Here is a 22,389-nt window from a genome sequence, read left to right on the forward strand (position 1 = left end):
TCTGTTACTATATACAGTAACCATAGATATCATGTAATGCAAAGCTATGAAAATGCTGAGGAAACACTTCATCATTGATGTCTTTTATCCCAGACACTCTTTTATTTATTTTTTAAAAGGACGAATCTAGATATGGCTCAAAACACAAAGGACTTAATTACATAGCAAATGCAGCACAAAGGACCTGTTCAGCATAAAAATGGCTGGCTTCTCAGTCATCAATTTTGGAGCACTGTTGATAAACTGTAAAATTATTACATGCCCAAGATATTGTATTTCCCTTGCTGGCCATTTGAAATAAAGATACAACACACCAGGTTTTGAGGAAAAAAAACCTCCATCAGCCAGATGGTTAGACCTCATGCTGAGCTCAACTTACAGTAGTAGCCAGAGATTGGAATTGATGAAGAACTGAAAACTGTAAAAGAACGATCCTCTCTCTCTTCAATATCTGCATTTATCAGATTAGTCTGAAATCTCCTATATTGCAGAGGAACCAGGCTCATCAAAAAACATTGGACTAAAAATATGCATTACCCAAAATCCTGTGATATTTGAACAAGATCTAATTTGAAGTTTTCTAAGGATTGCCATTCTATACTAGGTGCATGGAAATGACTTCTTTCTGGCAATATCTAACATTGAGGGCCCTGAAAAAAATGTTAGTGGTCCCAGACTTCAAACCATTTAGTCCTGAAAGGAATTAAAATAGTTACTTTCACTGCAATGCCAAAAGTGCCTGAAGTCTTCCATTTAGCTGACTCCCCCTTGATTAGGCTTCCAATTCTTACTCATTAAAATTTAAATGGTCATGCTAATTGTGCAACAAGTTGAGCTTGCTTTCAATAAATGAGACACTGAAAGTACTCGTTTTAAATTAAAAATAAAAGAGTCAGTGTAGTTTTTTTTCCGATGCCATTTCAATTAGGAACGCAAAGAAAATTAGTTTTTTATCCTCTATTGTGTAATATAATTATAACCCTGGCAATTCTGGATTACTGTTGGACATAGAAAATAAATAGGATTGAGTTTACTGACTCTTTCTTCAGCATTTGTGGTTTTATATGATTATAAATTCAGATAAGCATTTCAACTCCAGGTGTCTTTCAGCCCTTAATTAACTTGTCATGGGGCAGGACTGTCTATCCCAGAAGGCACGGTGCTTCACTCCCACCACCATCAGTGAGGTGTGCTCCTGCTTACTCGCAGTGCAGAGCTGGGATTATAGAAAGATAATAGGAGACAACAACAGCAGCTCCAGGACATTGACAAACGAGCCACTCTGATGGACAGTGTTATTTGTAATAGCTTGGGGAATATACTCTGGCTCCTCAGGGTCACACCTTGTTGTCACTGACAATTTATTTCTGTTCATCCCCCTCCACTTTCATCCCAACTGCAGTGCACCAAAAAGCTGTCCAGCCCAAGGTCATTATTTTATTAGGTAAAATTACACAAGATCTCTGGGTCTTAAAATCTGGAGTACAAAAAAAGTTCTTGGATTTGAAAAAAACACACTACCAGATTATAAAAAAAAACTATTATTCTTTTAAGGGTTGTTAAATATCAAATACTACGCTATCATTTTCAATTTAGCTTGTTACACTCATGGTTTGTAATCAGAAAGGACAAAATGCCAACTCTAATTTGCTATAAATATTATTAAGAGTCACCAGCATGAGTAAAACACGAACACATGCTGAGATGATGGTTATTCCATTTCAGTGCAATGCAACACTTTCTAATTGATTTGAACAGTGTAATATCTATATAAATAAATACATTTTATTCTACTCCTACAGTCATACTGATTGATCATGTTCTTTTGAGTCAAAGCTGAACCTTATTATTATAATTTTTGTTCCATTAACAAGCAAGTTGTAAATTCTGCCAGAATGTGCTTCTCAGGCAGCTCATGGCCTCACATCATATTCTTATTTTATGTGTTGCATAACGTCAGCAATTAAATCTTTAACAAGAATTCTCTCTGGGTGACCCTAGTAACAGATAAGATGGAGTGAGAAAAATCAATAAATATGTAAATATATACACCCATAAAATTCAGGGCCACCTCTGGTGCAAAATTAGCAATTAAGTTAATACTTTACATTTTAATTAAATTTTAAAGAAATTAATTAGAGGTGAGCAATTAAACTTGAATGTAAATACAACACTATGCTTTCCTTGACAATTTGTGTGCTTCTTAACTATACTTTTTTAAGCAAAGTGGGAGTCAAGCCATCACCAGCAATGAGGATTATGGCTTACTTGTCATGATTGAACAGCAATTACCCTTTGCATTGGCAGACTTAGGGGATATTTAATATCAGATATCTCAGTGATTAATACTTTTTGCATTTTTATCATCCTACAGGTGGTGTACTGTATACCATCCATCCATTTTCTAACCATTTTATCCAGTACAGTGTAACAAGGGAGCTGGAGCCTAACCTGGGCAGGATACTCCCATCTCAGGGCACACAGACACAGGCATGCACACACTCACACCAGGGTCTATTTTCCCAGGAGCCAATTAACCTGCCATTAACCTGCCTTTGGACTGTCACGTTGCATAGTTTAGGACCCTATGCAGACGGTATAATCCGGAAGTGACCGGAATAAGACTACAAGGGAAACACAGTGGGAGCAGGACAGGATGGCAGACAGGGGGGCGTGACTATGGTGATCTGGTGCTCGGGGGGTGTGGCACAGGTGCACAAGTCCAAAACAGTCCAAAAGGGGGAATCCGGGGCACAGTCCAAGGTCCAAAACCGGGAGATCCATCCAAGACGAAGACAAGAATAAAAACAGGGAACAGGGACATGGAACCAGGAACAAGGAAGTTAAAAATACAGTAGACTGACAAGGCCAGGCTCGCCGAGCCCCAGATTCAGCTTGGTCTGGACGCCGTGAGGAAGACTGTGCCTTCAAGCCAAGGACGTAGGGTGACTTGATGGTAGGCGGGCCTCCGGGCATCCGTCTCTCAATGCAGAGCCAGGAGTAGCGAGAGCGCCAGGCTTAAATAAGGAATGACAAACAGAGGGCAGGTGCAGATAATCAACTAAAATGTGAAAGAGCCGGAGCACCCTTAAGAGGAGGGATTGCTATCGTGATATGGACTGTAGGAAGAAACTGGTGCATCCAGAGGAAACCCACATGAACATGGCGAGAACCTACAAAACGTCAGCAGAGATAAATCCCCAGCTGTAGGTATTGAACCCATGGCCCTAGCACTGGAAGACAACGATGCTAACCATTGCTGCTATGTAGTATGTGCTGAAGCTGTAGTAAGGACACCTGTTCTTGCTCTGAATTGTCACTGTCGCATTAACTTAGTTATTCCTTTATTGTTACCTTTTTTCTTACATGATAAAATATTGTATCTTTGACATTTAAAAAAAAAACATCTGAAAAAGTTTCAAACACAATATTTAACCTTGGGTCAAGAGAAAGAGCTGTCCATCATTATTAGTGACAGGCCTGCTCTAGTATAAAGTGGCTGCCTTAGCCTGCATTGCACTAGACACCATCAGAAAGCATTTGTCTTACTTATATTTCATAATGTAACAAATAAACTGTCAACCAAATAAACGTGTCTTTGTCAATATCTCTGTATCCTTGTAAATTACACACATTCATTTCTGCTTTAAAATTATTAAAAGTAGATTTAGGTGCATCATTGATTAATCAAAATCTTGGAGTTTCTTTTAGAAATGTGGCACCAGCATGAACCTAACATTATTCACTCCTATTTTTCCTTCATACAGGACTATTGCATACAGAAAAGGAACAAATGCAATCCATAAAAAAAAGGATTTAAAATTATAATCACTTTTGAAATGCTGTGATTCTGCTTCAGGGTTGACAATATACCTGTAAGAGGTTATTCACAATGTTGTTAATTAGCAATGTAATTCATCAGCTAATTAGTAGTATATGACAATGTAACATTACTCATTTCATTGAGCATTTAATCAATCATATGAATACTGACCTTTTCATGACATTACGTTTCTTATTTTAGATTTGCTATTCCTCAGAACCATTCACACTTGCAACATTAGTTCACGAGGAATGACGGCAGCCGAAAGCTTGGGAGAAATTAGAATAATTTATTGAGATGTGGAGATTTGGCGTAACCCGCTTGGCTGAGGGCCAACCTCCCGGCCGTTGGACGGGGAGGATAGGACCCCCATGCGACCAATGGGGTAGCTGCAAAGGTGGAGAGGGGGTGGAGGAGGGATGCAGAAAACGAACGAGGAAGAGGAGAGGGTGAAGTTTGATATATATGGAGACCGGTTGCTTACGTCAGGATAAGTGAGAACTGTGGCAGCTGTGTCGAATGAGCTCGGCTGCTTTCATTCCTCCCGAACTTTCATTAAAAACTCCATTTCACGAGGAATGACGGCAGCCGAAAGCTTGGGAGAAATTAGAATAATTTATTGAGATGTGGAGATTTGGCGTAACCCGCTTGGCTAAGGGCCAACCTCCCGGCCGTTGGACGGGGAGGATAGGACCCCCCAAAAGAACCAAGCGGGACCCCCAGTCACCAGTGCAGAAACAAAAACAAGAACAAAAACAAAACCGAGTGATTGTTAAACTAATTCAGCCGAGGAGAGAAAGTGCCTGCTTGAGGGTACTGGGGTTAGTTTTGATGTATGCATGATAAGCCTCGGAGGACCAGCGGCCGAGTTGCTTGATGAGATACTCGGGTATGCCTTGACGAGCGGCAGAGGACGCGGCCCCTGCTCTGAAGGAGTGCCCAGAGAATTGTTCAGGGGGGTATCCGGCGGTTAAAAGGATGTCGTAGAGGTGAGAGAGGAACCAGTTGCAGGTCACGATACGGCCCTTCTCGTTTACGAACAGAGGGTCAGTAGGCAAAGCTCCGGCAGCAGTGCGAAGATGTGTGTAATGGGATAGAGGCTCGTATGGGCTTACGTATGAACAGAGTTTGAAATAATAGATGAGAGTGCCGGACCCGAGTTGGTCGGTTTTGCTTTTCTTGAGATAGAAGGTCAGTGTATCGGAAGATAGGATGGAGATGTCGGCTAAGCAGGGTTGAGAAGAGGGATCGAAGGATGTGGAAGCGGCGGTAATTTCGGAGCATCTTAGGAAGCCGAAGAAGGCTAACAAGAATAAAGATTCGAGAGTGCGGTCGATCCAGGGTGAGTGGTAACCCGACCTGAGAATGTAGATGCAAGATTCGAGGATATCCGAAGTAAGTGGTGCACGTTGGTTCAGAAGTGGTTTTTCAAGCCGCTGAAAGCCTTTAAGCAGGAGACTAATTTGAGGGTGGATAAGGGAGGGACAGGTCGTGCCGAAAAGGAGTTTATGGAAGAAGTGGATGCCGCACAGGTATACTTTGGTGGTGGACGCTCGTACCTTGAGGGAGTTTTTACAATAGCAGACGAAGGATGATACGGTGAGAATATCGAAAGAAGGGAATTTTATGTTCGTGGAGAGGTGGAAGGATTGGAAGCCCTTCCAGGCAGTCCAGTAAGAGTTGAGAGTTCGAGGGGCAATCCCTAAGAGGATAGTTTGCTGGGCCAGCTGGACGTAGTGATGGAAAGGATGATTCAGAGGAACGTGAGTTCCGAATAGGGAGGTACTGTGCATGGGTTCGGTCTTGCATCTGGTGCCAAGTTCCTGAATTTCTGAAATTGAAAGCGAGAGAGAGAGTCAGCTATCTCATTAAGGTGACCTGGAATGTGAGCAGCTACGAGGACGAATTGATGTGTGAGAGAAATCCATTTAAGGCGGCGAAGAAATTTCATGATAGGTCGGGATGAAGACCTTCCTTTGTTGATTATATGGACTACTGCATAGTTGTCCGAATGGATAAGGACAGATTTTTGTTTCCAATTGTGGCCCCAAAGAGAGGCTGCAACGACAATTGGAAATATTTCGAACAGGGCCGATGACTGGTCGGCGAGGGGGATCGAAGAGAGTTCAGGAGGCCAAGGGGCCGCAAACCACTGGCCTTTGTAATAGCCTCCGAAACCGACTGAGGGGGCTGCGTCTGTGAAAAGCTGGATATCCTCGGCCTTGGAGAGGAGGTCATCGTAGAAGAAAGATATGCCGTTCCAGTTGGTCAAGAAAAGCTGCCAGAGCCTGAGCTCGGATTTGCAGTCAGCTGAAAGGCTTACGTGGTGATAAGAAGAGGACACGGAAGAGGCGAGGTCGAGGAGGTAGGAGATGAATGACCGTCCTTGGGGAATGATACGCATGGCGTAGTTGAGGTGGCCGAGCAGAGAGAGAAGTTCCCTCTTTGTGCAAGATTTGGCAGAAGAATAGGTAGAGATATATGTCTGGATCCTGTCGATCTTGTCGCGAGGCAGGGAGGCAGAGAAATTGATGGAATTGAGGGTGATCCCGAGGAATTGGATTATATGAGAGGGACCGGTTGTTTTGTCTGTGGCGAGAGGTACCCCTAGTTTCCCGAAAACAGAAGTAAGTGTGGAAGAGGCTCTTGCGGGTGGGGCGTGAGGAAAATCTATGGTAAGGAAATCGACGAGAAGGTGGACAAGAAAGGGAAGCCTATAATTATTTAATAATCGAAAATTTTTGGGCTACTCCTGCATCCGAAAGTCAGGCGGACTGCGAAGAAGAACTTGTTCCGCCAATGAGCTCCGAAGAGGTGCCAGAAGTCTGGATCGAGAGGCATAACTTTAAAGGCACTGGAGATGTCGGCCTTAGCGAGCCAGGCGCCCGGACCTGCGATTTTGATGAGAGAAATGGCATGGTCGATTGTGGCGTAGTGGAGGGAGAAGTCTGAACTGGGAATAAGACTATTGAGACTTGGCACGCGGGAGTTATGGGGGGCTGACAAGTCAATTATGAGGCGTTTTTTACCGGAATACTTACGGACTGCTATACCGATGGGATTGATGCGGTATACGGGGAATGGGGGAGAGTCGAGAGGGCCGATCATGAAACCATTCTTGACTTCGGATGCTAACAAGGAATCAACGGACTGGGGATCGGCGGTGGCAGATTGCAAATTTTTGCAAAAGACGGGGGAAGAAGGAAGTGTGCACAGGCCTGGTGAGAATCCGAAGGAAAGGCCGTCGAGTAAGATGTGGGTGGAAGAGGGGTCGGGGTGACGGAGCAGTTTGGAAGCAAGAGCGGGGATATCGATTGGGGTAGACAAAAAAGCCAGTAGTCATTTGGGAACGCTGAAGGTGGAGCGAGCATGGAAAGGCCGGCGGGGGCAGGCGGAGCGAGCGTGAGCTTCGCCGCAGAAGCTGCAAATGTGGAGGAAGCGACAAAGGGAAGAGGTGCATGTCGAGGAATTGAAGTTGTTGCAAATTTGTTGACCTCTGATCATCACGATGGGACGACCGCGAACGTCTCTGGACCGGGAAGGTTTGAAGAAGACCTGGCGGGAGAATTGATGCTGAGGGGGAGAAGGGGCAGAGTCGGGGTTGGGCTTGTGGACTGTATTTGGACAAAGATTTGATGGATGTGCCCAAGAGGAACAGAAGTCGCAGGAAAGAGCTCTGATGCCGGCGAAAGTGCGGCAGTAAAGCTCAATGTCGAGGGCTCCCCAGTAGGTGCGCTGGTTCCATTGGAGTAGGCGGGCAGCGGCCTTGGCCGAGAACTGCTTGTGGTAGTCGTAGAACAGGGAGCCCTCGAAACGGACAGATAGATCGAGGATGATGTGCATGTAATCGTCGAGTTCCTGACGACGTTCAGGGAAGGCGGAGCACATGATGTCGCGAAAGATGCTGAAAGCCAAGCAGAAGTCGGAAATTCGAAGGACTGAAGCAGAGTGAGGGTCAGAAGATTTGAGAGTAACGGAAAATGAGCCGCAGTCGACTATTCTGGAATCGGAGTTGTAAGTGGAGGAAGAGAGAAGGTGAGCTAGATTGACGTCCGCACCTCGTAGAATTTGCTGCCGGAGTGAAAAGGAAATGGGAGGAGGACTAAACTTTAGTGCGTTAGGAGGAGCTGGGAGAGGAACGGCTGTTCGGAGAGAAAAGTCCTTAGTAAAGGGGAGATTGGAATCCAGGGCCGAAGGCATGGGATGACTGATGCCGTGTTGGACACCGGGGATGGGAGAGGATGAGGAGGGGAGAAGAGAGGAGAGCAGATTGCGATAGGAGGGGTTGGACAGATCTGGGGCCTGAAGCTCATTGGCTTGGGATATGGAAGCCGAAGGCTGTTGAGGAGGAATTGAAGCAGGGGCAAAGGCTGCGTGAAGGACTGAGGAGGCTGCCGAGTCGTCTTGGACGCCAGGGGGTGGGGGAGGGTAAGAGCCGCCTGCTGGCTGAGCTGGAGGTCGTTTACTGGATGGCCTTTGGGCCGTGGAGACTGCAGCAGGGGCCGAAAGAAAAGAAACCGGGGCCGAAGGCACCAAGCTGGCGGAGCTTGAGTCGTGTTGGACGCCGGAGGTAGAGACAGAAGAGAGTGCAGAAATTAGATTAAGCAGAGAAGGGGTTTGGGGAGGGGCGTGAGCCTGGGGCCTTAGACCCGGCAGCAAGGAGTTTAGAGAAAGAGGCTGGGTGGAAGAGGCTAGGTGCGGTTGTTCGGCAGAGGAATGGATTGGTTGGGGAAGAGACAGAGACACGGATATATCAGGACAAGACAAGACAGAAGACGTGACGGGCAGAGGCGCGGACATCCTCGGGGTCCTCACGTTCGGATGAGTAGCAGCGGCGCGGGTGATGTCATCGGAGGGCGCCGGGGGAAGCTGTGTGGCTGATGTTTCCTTTGTGTAGACTGCGGTTAAATACAGGGAAAACAGAGCTTTTTTGGAAGCGTTTCTTTTAAAATGGACTCCATGTTTTCGAAGTATCCTCTGGAGGCTTGCTACGGTCCAGTTGGAAATCGCGAGAGATGATCCAGGAGAAGGGGGAGCCGATGTGCGTGAAGCGCGGCGGCTGGGACGTCCTCGAGAGAAGCGGGGGTTATTTGGAGACTTTGCCGTGGAGGGACGGGAAGGCTGTGTTTGTGATGAGAGAGGGACTACGACGTCAGAACGCAGTCTTCGGCGAGGGGTTGAATCTTGTGAGGACTGGCTGGGAGATGAGCGGCGCTGATGTGGCACGGCGGGTGAAGGAGGCGATGAGAAGGAGGTGAGGGGAGCGGGGGGGGAGGACTGGACGAGAGGGGTAGGAGAGTCTTCTGTGCTGCAGAAAAGCTCTTCGTCGGAGCAGCGAATTTGCAGATCCATGGGAAGGGAGCACGGATTCGAGCTAGGCGAAAAACGAACCATGCAGAAAACGAACGAGGAAGAGGAGAGGGTGAAGTTTGATATATATGGAGACCGGTTGCTTACGTCAGGATAAGTGAGAACTGTGGCAGCTGTGTCGAATGAGCTCGGCTGCTTTCATTCCTCCCGAACTTTCATTAAAAACTCCATAAAAACTACAAATATGTACTGTACATGTTGTGTAAATGTATATCACTGCTCACAACAGGTTTGGAACATGAATGCAGCTGGTTGATAATTCCTGCATAAAAAGTGATTTTCCTGTAAGATGCTTGTAAATTACTGACTTGATATAATGCAGAATCTTGTATTCCAGAGCCTGAAAAAGCTTCTTAAAATAGCAGTTAAGAGTACAATAACAATCCTTCTTCTTTTAACATTGTCTGACTACTATGTAGTCTTTCATGCCAATTATATAATAGTACTGCCCAGGCAAATTCGAAAACCATGAAAATTCATCTTTGTCACGCAGAGGGAAGATTACCTTAATTCAGTGCATTAGGTTAGTGATTGAATTTCCTTCACACTAGTAAATATTTCAACAGGCAAGCCACGACTCAGGAGAAAATAACAGACTTTACAAAACCAAAGCCTAGCACGAGAATGAAAAAGATTATAAATACTGTAAACCATCTCTCTGTCTTAAATTTTCAATGTATTATTATTGCAGTGAATACCTGGCTAGTTTTTCTGTGCCACTCAATATAATATCAGTTTAATAGCACTTCTTTCTTAAAGGATCTCGGAAAATGGAAAAACATGGATATCACAAAACATTCAAGACTTTGATCGTTTTAGTCAGGCGCTGAGTGAATAACTAGCTACAAAATGTATAATCAATTTTACTTTAATAACTCTTTCAGCTCAGAAAAATAACTACGTATTATTTTCAATTTGGAATTGTTTTCACAGCCACATGAAGTAGAACATACTGGAGTAATCACACATGAGTGAGGTTGAAAGAATTTGAAGATTATTTCTGTTGGTATCAACTTTGTCATGGAAACTACTAACATTTCCCAGAAGACATATCCATCCACAGCCATATGAGACATATATTCTCTCAATGGCTATACTTAAACATTCCTGTCAGTTTTAACGCAGATAAATAGCACAAGTCTAAAGGTTCTGGTATCAAGAGCATGAAAAGTAAGTTCTTAGATGGTGATGAGCCAAAAAGAGGGGTTGGACCACCTTAACATTTGGTGACTATTTTCTCAGGACACTCAAACAGTTGCTCTACAAATAAAATAATAGCTACAGTACACATAACTGAAATGGAACAATACCCCAAGTGTGTGCTTTTGGGCTCCACAATTCAATGTGATCCATCAATCTTACTCAGCACCACTCTGAAAGAAAGAGTACAGTACTGTATATAAAAATCTAGTTGGCTGCATAAAGAAGATAATAAAAATACATAAGAAAAACTTGTTAAAAGTTTTGTTGAAAAACTGAAATATAATATGGAAGGGGTAGGAATATGAACATGGGTGATGATGGTTCTTTGATAAGAGGATCTTCAGACTGTACTGTACACCTTCCATGTTGAGTGTCCCAGGGTACAGCATCATAAAAGGAAAATTCAATCTTTAATAGAGAAAATATCTTAATAATAAGTATGAATTCTTAACTGGTGTGCCACAGAATTTCAGAAAGAATTTGCATCTGAGACAAATTGTAGGATTAATTAAATATTGTTTTTATAGAATAGTTCTGTGGAGTAATCAAATTGTTGTGACGTGCTGAGTGTACACACATGAGACAGAGGCCAAGCTCTATGTCTGTTCACGTCAGAATTGAAATTTTGAGTCTGACAGACAAAAAACACAGAGAACATCTTAGAGTAGCTGAGCAAGACCTCCGTGATTCACTGTCACCAATTCCAGCCAGGAGAGGGTGACTATACACTTCAAGACAAACACAAATATTGAAATCCGTTTTATTTATAGTATTAAACAATGTGCTTGGGCCAGTAACATGTATTTGTGGAGAGAGGGGGGAGCAGTGCACTAATTGCAAGCCAGATTTAAATAAGATCAGCCTTCCTGTTGTTTTATACATTTGAATTGTTTCTCCAACATACTGTATGCGATTGTCTTCTGTGCTCTCAAAGAGCCAGTTTCTTCAGGAAATGATCAGTGCCATAAAAATGTGTTTCTCAAAGTGCATTTCAGAAAAAAAAAACTTTGCATTCCATTTTTTAGAACATTTCATCTGGACTGTCTGTGGAATCCCAGAAATGCACTGCCTTGGGAAAAGGCTTTCCAGAATAATGCTGCCTGGAAAACTAATGCTAAGACGACAATGAACGACAACTGTTACATTGCTGAAAGATCTGTCATACGAGTACATATTAAAATCTATTTTTCTGAAACAAAAACTCATTGTGTAATCAAATGCACATACTGTACAGTATAAAAACACTCTAATATATACTAAATTTTGCTATATCTACTAATAGACGCTATGCGTACTGTATGTACAGGGTGACTGGACAAAAATTAAACTTCATCCGAAACACCATCCACAATCTACAGTATCTCCAAGGAAAATTCAGCAGGTTCCGTAGTCTTATAAGCTGCTATAATTTTTAATACAAAAGGAGACGAAGCTCAGTTTCTGTTGTTCTGTTATCTGTTTGCTCTTGTTCAGTTTCCCCCATCATCTTGACAGTTAATTCTGAAAGAAGTGTCTTTTCCTTCACATTTCGTCATCCGGCCCAACAGATGTCCTTGTACTCCGTGGGCCACTGGTATGCTGCTTTTGATAAAGGTTGCCACCTTAATTTAGTTACTGGATGGATAAAAATTGAACACATTTTCAGGTTCGAGGGAGTAATTATTTATCCCGTAATTGAGTTGAGTCCCACCAGGATGCGGCTATCTGTTGGAACAGCTGGGTTTAGCAGCCCTTGCCCAACCTTGTCCGCATTGTGAAGATGCAGCTGATTGCAGTGGCTTCGCTTGAGGACAGATGCATATGGTATCCTCCCATGGAGAAAAGATATTCAAGGACACGTCAATGGAAAATAACTTTCAGAAACTGAATGCGAGTGCAATAAAAACAACATACTAGGACAGTACTGTGAGTGCAAAGATGAGTCTGATGAGGCCAATGTGAAATAATGGCATATTGTAGGTAATATTGAATGAATGAGTTTTTTTTTAATTATTACTTAATTATTCAGCAAGCAACATAAGTTCAAGCATTCATTTTCACATGCCTCTTTTAATGTACTGTATGGAATGATGTTGTATTTCAAAAACTAAGTGAGTTTTGAGCCATTAATTGTATATGAATGATTATTTCTCATTAGGCAACAGAGAGAGAGGTAAAGAGAGCAAGTTTACTTTCTTAGCCATAGGTCACCTGTTAGGTCTTTCTTTACTGGTATGAGACACCAAGCTCACAAGAGTAATCCATAACATCAAGGTCAAACCATCTGACTTTCTAAGGACATTAAGGTCAGTGAAAGTCATTCATGCAATGTTTTACTTTCCCCCCACAGCAGAGAGTAGACCTCTGGGAGAAAGAACTGGGAAATAATAAAGAAATGCATGAGGGAATAAAAGAGATGTGAAAGTAAAGTGACCTCTGGAAAGTAATGCAAAACTGTGATCAAAAGAATTCTCTGAGTAAATGATCCGCGTGATTAATGTCTTATGTCTAAATGTAAACTAACTACAAAAGATATTCTCCTAGGATTTTTCTTTGAAATGTTATTGTTTTAGTTTATTTTTAAGAAAAGGAAATCTGCTTGAATAAGACACGTTGATGGAATATGCACTGTAAAGTGGTGCTTTGGAGATCATATATATATATCTTAAGATTTGAATTCCATATGTGACATCTTGCCAGATGTGCAGCAAATCTTTTAAATGTTCTCTGTCAACTTTGTGATTTAACTTCATATAATCCTTGAAAAGTTATGGCCTCCCATAGATACACTAGTCCCTAGATACTGTACACTGTACGTAACGTTCTAAACAATAGCTGTGATATACAGTGATACAGTATGCTCTCAGATATTTCTCAAGAAGATTAATAAAGACTGAAGACCTATTTGAACTAAATTAAATTTTATAGCTTATGTACTGTACTTTGGAGCCTTTGTCAATGTGGCATGGGCTGACATTCATATTAACTAGTTTAGAAAATGTAAAAAACTTGGCTCATATGAACTTTGTAGGTGTGTGTAAAAAGTTTCAAGATGTAAAGTATTCAGTGATTTCATTCAGTGTCAATGCAAAAGTTTTTAGCCCTTTTTAAAATGTTTTCTGTATAAATTAAAAGTGTGACAGACAAAAAAATAGGGCTAATATAAATTGGAACCTTTTTCAATTTGACATACACTGAAATTCAGAACTTCTTTTCAAGGGTTTCAGAACACCTTTTGCAGTAAGACATCCAAAACCAAAATTATACTTAAACTTCCATCTTCTCTCAACAACAGACTCATCTTTTTAAATATTCTCTATTAATCTGCAGATTTCAGTTTTCAACAATGAACAACACAACCAGAATTCAAAGATGTGTAACTTCAGTTTTCAGGACACATTACTCTTATGGATGTGTTTGTGTAGTAAAGCATTCTCTCCATCATTAAGGAGTGTGAGAAAGAGTCTCACACACAAGTGGTCCAGTGAAGTCTTACACTTCAAGCAGTACTGAAGAAATTACAGAAAACATCATTCTGCTCGCCTTCTTGAGATGACGTGCACAAGAAATGTATGCCTATTCACACATTTTACATGTATATCACTATGAAAGATGGTGGAATGTACCTCCTACCTACAGTATACAGTACTTGTAACAAATACCAATCCAAAAAATATTTTTGAGAAAAAAAGAAACAAGCAAGCAGATCAATATAAAGGACTTTATTTATTATAAAATACTGTAACATGACCACACCTGATTTAATCTTTTGCAGCCCTGCGACTTTGTTTAGTTATCACAAAATATCCTATAGTTCAAACCTTAAGGAAAGTGATATCCTCTAAGAGGAAACCTCTAGGTTGTGAAAATGAGCAGTAAAACTGTTTAGATGGAATCAGACTATTTTTCATGGTTTACACCTGTTGGGAAATAAATAGTAAAAACACTATGTAATTGGCTAGGATTACACACTAGGGTTTGTTGAGCAACATCAATACAGTTCAGAGAAAAGTATTCCACTTGTAAATTAAGAAAAGTGGAAAAAATTCAAAAAATCCCATTTCCTTTTTAATCAGACAACATTATTCATTAATTCATGTTGAGTGTCTTAGGTTTTGGTAAAGAGCCTACTGATATGTAAAACACTAGAAATGTTCAAAAGAAAATGCAATGATTTACACAAGAATCTTCTGCATAGGGAGACAAGAATATGTCAAGGCACCTTTTTCAGAAAACAAGCAGGACATGAAGAGCTTGATAGCTTTGTACAGATGGGAACATGATAATTCATTTTATTAAATCACTGTCACATTTGAGGGACATGTGTAATTGTTAGGACGTTCAGGGTGTTTGTGTGAAACCTCTCTGAGTTCTCTTAAGTGATTTGCAATTCTAGTTGCATATGAAAGGTACACTTTAAAATGAAGATTGTTATTATAGGATCTATGCTGATTTGCACGCTAAATATTCTCACAGGTTCTTCAGGATTTAATGCAGCTTCAGGAAATTCCTGCAGACCATTTTTGTAAATTTCTGTGGGCCTGTTCTGTAAGATCACCAGTAAAGATTAGGCAATGCTATGTACACTACATGAAACACTATACTGTAAGTATAAAAAATATATATACCCCAAAAAAACTAATAGATTTAATCATACTTCTCTATTACTTTTATTATTGAAATAATTTTATTATTTATTACATGTTCTGTAACTGTATTCAGCAACAAAATTCATACAGCAATTTTAAATCTAACACTGGACAGAGTAAACGAATTCACACAATCCACATTCAGACTGTGTGGTCTTAATTGATAAATAATATGGGAATCTAAAAATCATTAGTTAAACAGGATTTTAGACTCCTTGAAAAGGTTTCATTATGTTTTTGTAATGTGTTGCTGCTGTCGATAATAAAGCGGCGACGGGTTTTGGTGAAGTAAACCCAAAAGCAAATCAATACAGGCAATCAGGCAGAGACAAGCGGCAGAGACAGGCTGGGGCAGTAGAGGCAAGCACAGGCAAGTGTAGTTAAGGCAAACAGTCCAGAGCCATAAACAAGCACAAACAAAGTTCAAAACCAAGAGACACAGTACAAAGCACCAGAGAAGAATCCAGAGAATGAAGTCAGGGCAAAGCAAGGTCCTGAATCCAGGAAGGAAACATAGTTACTGTAAAACTTGGGAACTCGGGGCAAAGCTTGAGATTGCAAGATCATGGACTTGTAGTCCTGAACCACCTGAGGCAAGCACGGTGAAAAATTGCCTTCAGGTGGTACAAGACTTCTGCAATTAATTACCATGGTAACTGGTGCAGAATGACAGTGTGAATACTAGCTCTCCCTACCGACGAGCAACAACCATGAGAGTTTTTAACTCTTAGTGTGTGCCAGAATTAAAATTGCACTGTTCATATCTCGGGTATTCAAGATCTTTATTCACACTCTACTGCGCTAATTACCTTCAACTCTTCAGGTAACATTTAAAACTTTTCTGTTATAGAAAACATATATAGGAAAATGTCAGCCATTCGTTTGAAATCAATAAATTGCAATATCAAGTTGTTTAAGAAATGTTTATTCTCTGGAGTGATTCAGCTTTGTATTTAATAAATCTCAGCTGGATTGAAAATGTCGACACGGTGTGTTCACATAGCTCATAAAGCCTAATCTGAAATAATATCAAACCCAATTTTATTTGAAAGCTGGAAAATGGAAGGTCCTGAAACCTTAATTATTTCATGCCATTTCTCACAACTCAGATTTGTTGAATTTTGTCTGTAACAAATCCTTTGCTTTTCTGAAACAAAAGGCAATCAAAATACATGAAATCTATCCACTGTGACCTCATCAGGAAACTCATCAAAAATGTGTATCCGATTTAGACCAATACAATCTTAATCATTTTGTCACGGCTGCTAATACAGTATACATACGTTAACTTTAAAGCCTGAAAGGGGAAACATGTTTGCTTAAAGTTCCATGCAAAAGCTGTTAAGATGCCTTTCACTTAGTTACATAAACACTCAAGCACTTAAAACAACCTAGTTTCTAAAGTACTCTAGTGTGGGAGTGCTCCATACAGCAGGTTCATGCTACCATTCGGGAAGAATGTGTGACCGATTTCTAAGGACATCCCATGTGGGGTGTGAAGCAAACATGGGAGTTTTTAGAATCTGAGATGGTTGCTTAATGGAATACATGCATGCTTAACTACAAGTGGTGAGAAAAACCTGCACCCCGGTGTTGCACGTGTGTCATTGATGCCATCTGTGCAGGTTTCATTCACTTCTCCTAGTTTACACACAGCTGGGCTTTCCTGGCTTTTTCCCTTTTCTCATTATCCCCCTTTCCCTCCCATTGCAGGTGGATGGCAATGTAATCAAATAGAAATAATAATTTTAGACAGGACATGTAATTAAGGGTACAGCCCCTCTCTCCTCCATATCCATCACCCTTTCCAAGACGTCTTTCCATCCCTTCTTTATAAAACACAGGAAGAATAGATGGAGGTTCGGAGCCATTAAGTCATTAAGCAGGATCTTAAACACTGGCCCCATTTGCCTCCTTATCTCAGACTGCAGAGCTACAGAGCAGATCCTCTTTGGACACAAGAGCCGCCTGTGTTTCGATAGCTTGTGGAAGATAAGAGGACGACAAAGACCCTGAGCCCATACATATTAAACTGCAAAGGAGCATGCTGAAATCTAAGCTGACACATGCCTGCAATTTTCAAAAGGGTGTTTTCTTGCCTGAAGCAATATGCAATCAGTATGTCTTTGAATCATAGTAGTAGGAGTAATTTACTCACTAGTAAATCTCTAACCAGGATCCAGTTTCAGCTTTGCATGTTATTTTTTAAACTTATTTTACCTGTGTTCACATCTGGATAAAGCTTTGACAAACTGAGGTCTTTACCTTTTATCACACTGCTTATCAAAATCTGGCAAAAAATGTTACAAGTCACCTGAAAAAATATGACACATGTGCTTTGTTTACTGAATCTTCTGACCCACTAATTACTAATATTAGACTACCTAATATGTAGGCATTAATTAAATTGCAGAAGGCTGTGATATCAATCTTTAGTACAGCTAACATGTTAAATATTGAAAAACTCAATGTTTTTTTTCTTTATAACACGTTATAAAATGTGATTTGTTCTTTAATGGGCTGATGAGTGTGTTTATGCTAAAAATTATTTTTTGTATCTTTCTCAATCACCTGTAAACATCCGTGTTTTAAATGAATTATATTAAAATGCATTTTAAATTGGAAGGCACAAAAAGGCATTTACAACATCACGAAATGAACACACACCATGGCCACAGAGAGTGCTAAATAGATTAAGAAAGTGATTTCCAGAAGAATATGATGTTATTGAAGTTCAAGAAGGGAATCTTTCTGAAAATAACCTGGGATGAAAATAGAGTGAAACTGCGGTCTTAAAAGTTCTACCGGTGTGAGCCCAAAAAGCTAAATTAACAAGTCACATGTCATAGAACAGACAAGGTCACAAAGAACTAATAAAATGCAACAAATATGTCTGAATTTTTATGTTTAACAAGATTTATTTTATACTTATTCTTTTTGTAATAAACATTTACTTTGTGTTGTATAAGTACTGCATACAGTGTACACAAGCCCACAGGCCTGAATAAATGCACTCCGTACACCAGGAACAGAAATTAAGCTTGAGATGACATCACTGTAGGAAGTTCACAATACTTGGAGTGGGTCTGAAGATAGTTTTCTGTCAATATTTCTTTCAAAATCTTAAATTGCTAGGATTGTTTTACATGTGGCAAATTCCAGATTTTGTTAGGGTGCTTAACATGCCTCACCAAACAAGTTGCACATTTTTAAACACATGCCTGTGGAATGATTCTTTCTTGGCACCCTCCTGAATGCCATTTGCTGGGTCCATCTGGAATGCATGCAGATTATTTTATTTACATGTAGTTGATGCAGACAGTAGTTTCTAGAAAACTCACAAAAGCATTTCAAGCATTCACCAATTGGTATTTATTTGTTTTCTGCATGAGGATATCCCTAGTTTATATATAATGAAAATCACAGTTTTCCTTTAAGGTTGAATTTTGGTTAAATAATATGCATATGGCAAACATACAGTACATATGAAACCTGCTTTACCATACCACATGCTATTACAATTAAATATTCATAGTAAATGTATTCTATAATAATAATGTTATTTTATTTTGCACCTTTAAAAGTAGAACCTCAAAGCACTTTATAATAGGTATTATAATCTAAGGTATTAAAGACAAACCTATATTTTATGTCTGTTTCACATTTGTTCTGATTTTCTAGTGCCTTATAAAAAGAAGAAAGTCACAGAACTTGCAAACATGATGTTAATAAAGAGTGAAACTCCATTTTCAGGTTCAGGGTTGGTTCTGGAATGAGGTCACACAAAAGTGGCAGATTTCTTGGTAGTAAAGAAAAAGCTTTGCTTCTCTCTATGGTCTGTGCTTACAGATACTGTAATGTCAATTATAGCTAATTGTGTTAAGAATGCAATTACACATCAACTCTTAAATGATAACATGGAAACATTTTGATTAATGCTTGCAAATTTAATTTAGAAATTCTGCTTAACATAAAATGTTAATAAGGTGGTAGAAACCAGAATATACAAATACAAATATTTAATTTAATGTTTATTAAGATAAATCTGATTATTCTCATAAATGTGTAATTTATTAATGGATTGGTGACTTTTAATAGTTTGTTATATATTTATAAAATATAATTTTCAGAGCCTCAATTAAGATCTATTTTTACACTTTGCTTTGTTGTCCTGTATTTCCTGTCACCATTTACTATGCTCTCCACTGGATTCAGGAATAGAAACATTTGAAATTTCTAGTTTTCTTCTTTTTGGTTTATAGAAACATCAAGTCTTTGATAATGTCCCACACAACCCCAAATTTAGTATTTGAAGATTTAGCCATACAGTATAAGCTCTTTATTTGCCCTCTTCAAAATGTTTAATTAATAGATTCAGAAGCCAATTTTGCATTTAAAAGAGGAGAAATCTTATTTGCAAGCCAGTGCAAAGATATGGTACTTTACCATCAGTAGGCAATAAGTGCTCATTTGAACATGCAGATGTTAGAGAGCAGCAGCATTTGCTACCATTACAGAATAATTATGCCCTTCATTATAGTGTAGGTTATGAAGACTGCAAGAGTTTGCAGCTGTGTTTCAAAATGAGTTTTGATCTTATATCTATAAAGCGTCCAGAGTCTTCAGAGATGGAAAAAAAATTGAAAAATATTCCATGTCAATCAAGAGACTTTGGCAGAATTACTGTATGTCCAACAGAATTGTGTGAAAGAAAACTGTACCATGTGTTATGTTTCAGTCTTATTTTTTTGCTGCCTTATAAGTATTCACAGCATCACACAGATATGTGCAAAGCTTAGTCATTTTCATATTCCTCATTTGAAAGTTGGTAGAAAGCAGAACATAGTCAAAAGTGATTCCGGTGCATTAAAAGCAGAAGTATAGAGAAAGGCAGAGTGTGAGAGAGTTACAGTATCAATACCTGTTCTGAAACCATGTGTGCAGACCGGGGAACTGATATTTTGTCTTATAACTATTCTGTGAGATTAAGGAAGACACTAGAGACTTTACTGAAGGAACATTGCTCTCACTCACAGAGAAGTGCAATGGACTTCGAGGTCTTTCATTTAAGCTTCACTGACAGAGTGAGGAAACTGGAAACCCAAAACACAGTTATTCTCCGAAATATATTTGGATTTGCTGTAATAAAACCAGGTGATAACATTTATATACCCATGTATGTTATCACCGTCAAAGTCCTATTCATACAATCTGCAAAATAATATATTGAATATTGTTTGCCTTATGACCTCTTTCATCCTCATATTTATAAAAAAATGTGGAAAAAGGAAGTTGTTTGCCTTTTCACTTTGCAAATACGGGAAAATTTAGGAAGTATATTAAATTTCTAGACAGGCAGAAAATACATTTACAACTCTGCAGGGGCTCTGCTCTAACCCTGCACATCACATCTATACCAATATGGCAGTTCCCAGGAGAACACAAATAATAACTTTTAGCCTGAGTGATGGCTTACTATTTGCATTCTACACATGTCTACTGGTGCTTTACCAAAGTCAATTGGGTTTCCTTTGGAATGAATAATCTTATGCTGAGAATTCCATTAAGAAATGATGTTTATTCTGCAGCACTAGAAAGAACAGATCATGGATTTTTTTATAGTAAAGCCCTGCATAACAATTTCTTCTTTATTGTAATGCTACCTGCCTTTTGAGTAAATTACATTTTGCACTGCAGTACTTCTGCAATAGAGTCATGGTTAAGTTTCATGTTTTAATTTTATTTAGCACTACAATTAATATTCACATAAATTCAGTAATCACAGGATTGAACATATTTTGTATGACATTATTATGTAATGAACAACCTTATATGTTCTTTTTTAAAAATAATTTATTGTCACAGAACCTGTGTTAAGAAACGTCAAATGTTTAATTGCAAATCACTCCAAACTTTAAAGAGTGGAAAAAAAGGCCAAACGTAAATGTAGATAAAGCTCTAATTACAAATCAGATTCAACTTTTCTGAAGAGAAATTAATGTATAGGTCATCAAAAGTAGTCTGCATTTTTTTTCCTTTCCCATAAGCTGCCCACACACAAATATAAATTAGAACATTTTGCATATTTGAAAAAACAGTGTCATGGAATTTCACACCATCACTTTGAAACATCATTAAAAGCAAACAAGGCTTAGCTTTTGCTTCAGGCCTGTATTTATGCCCATTCATATAAGACTTTCATCAACAAATTAAAGACAATCCCACATCACAAGGCAATGGCATCAACCTACTGTTAAATTATCCATGGCATTAAAAGCAGTTAAATGCATAACAGGCTCTTCTACTGTGAAAATGTGATGAATTGTTAACAAATTAATCATTAATTGCCCTGAAAAATCCTTTAATTTAAATGCTTGATCCATAAATTAGACATGAAGACAGAATAGTTAGGTATCAAATGCATAACGTAATTTGCATTAACTGCTTGTCCTGCTTTTATTAATTCTTAATATAAAGTCCAGAACTTGATTAATCAAATATTTGTCAGAAGCTCATGGGTATTTGTAAAAAAAAACAACAACAGTGACTCCTAAACAGTTTAACCAGCAAAAGCACTCACTCAAAGCATGAGTTGAAGACTATGGCCTAGACAAGCCTGGGTTGTAGTATTAGCTAACTAGTGACAAAGTACTTCTAAAGGAGGCTTGGAAATAGTTGTTTAGGGATCTCTCAACTTTCCTGCAAACAGTCCTATAACTTTATGGGTACTTGCAGTAAAATTGGTGAAAGATCACTTAGCCAGCCAAAGCCGGAACTCACTGTGGAGAATGCTGAAGGAGCATAGCTGGCTGTACAAGGTAGGTCTTCATTCTCCCATACACTGCAAGGATTCTAGTTGTGATCCTACACACCTCTCAGTCCTAAACAACTAATTTGATATGAAGTGTGTATACAACAAAATAGCTGGAAATTCCAAATTAAAATATACAGTATGGTATACTGTTAATGTTAAATTATCTTAATTCATGAACAGACAGGTGAAAACTAAGAAACGCAGAATGGGAGTTATTCCTGACCTTCTCTGAGAATGCTTCAGTGGCTGAGTCATCACTGGCCAGGATCTTTAAGTTGTGGCTTCTGACATAAGAGATGAAAACAAGTCTCTCAAAATTTTCTTCCTAATTGGCACGCTACCATGTGGACTTTCAGCACAGAAATAAGTTCCCAGCTTCTAACAGGGTCAGTAAAAAGAAGCCTCTTTGCAGCTTTTGACACCTTGCTCACTTACAAACTCTTTATTCTTTGGATTTTTCTACAGCGTTAACCACAAAAAACTCAAGTCCCCAGCAAAAAGGCTCTACTTGCCACACCTTTTTATACCCCAAGAGGCAAGCTAATAATGAA

At 39.6% G+C, this 22,389-nt stretch overlaps 1 pseudogene; it reads right to left on the bottom strand.

Annotated features, from left to right (window-relative positions):
* Positions 1 to 5,414: 5,414 nt before the first annotated feature.
* On the bottom strand, positions 5,415 to 6,943 carry LOC148676890 (uncharacterized; annotated as a pseudogene).
* Positions 6,944 to 22,389: the final 15,446 nt, after the last annotated feature.

This window comes from Lepisosteus platostomus, chromosome 2 (genome assembly GCF_059453375.1).
Source record: "Lepisosteus platostomus isolate fLepPlt1 chromosome 2, fLepPlt1.hap1, whole genome shotgun sequence".
NCBI classification, from domain to species: domain Eukaryota; kingdom Metazoa; phylum Chordata; class Actinopteri; order Semionotiformes; family Lepisosteidae; genus Lepisosteus; species Lepisosteus platostomus.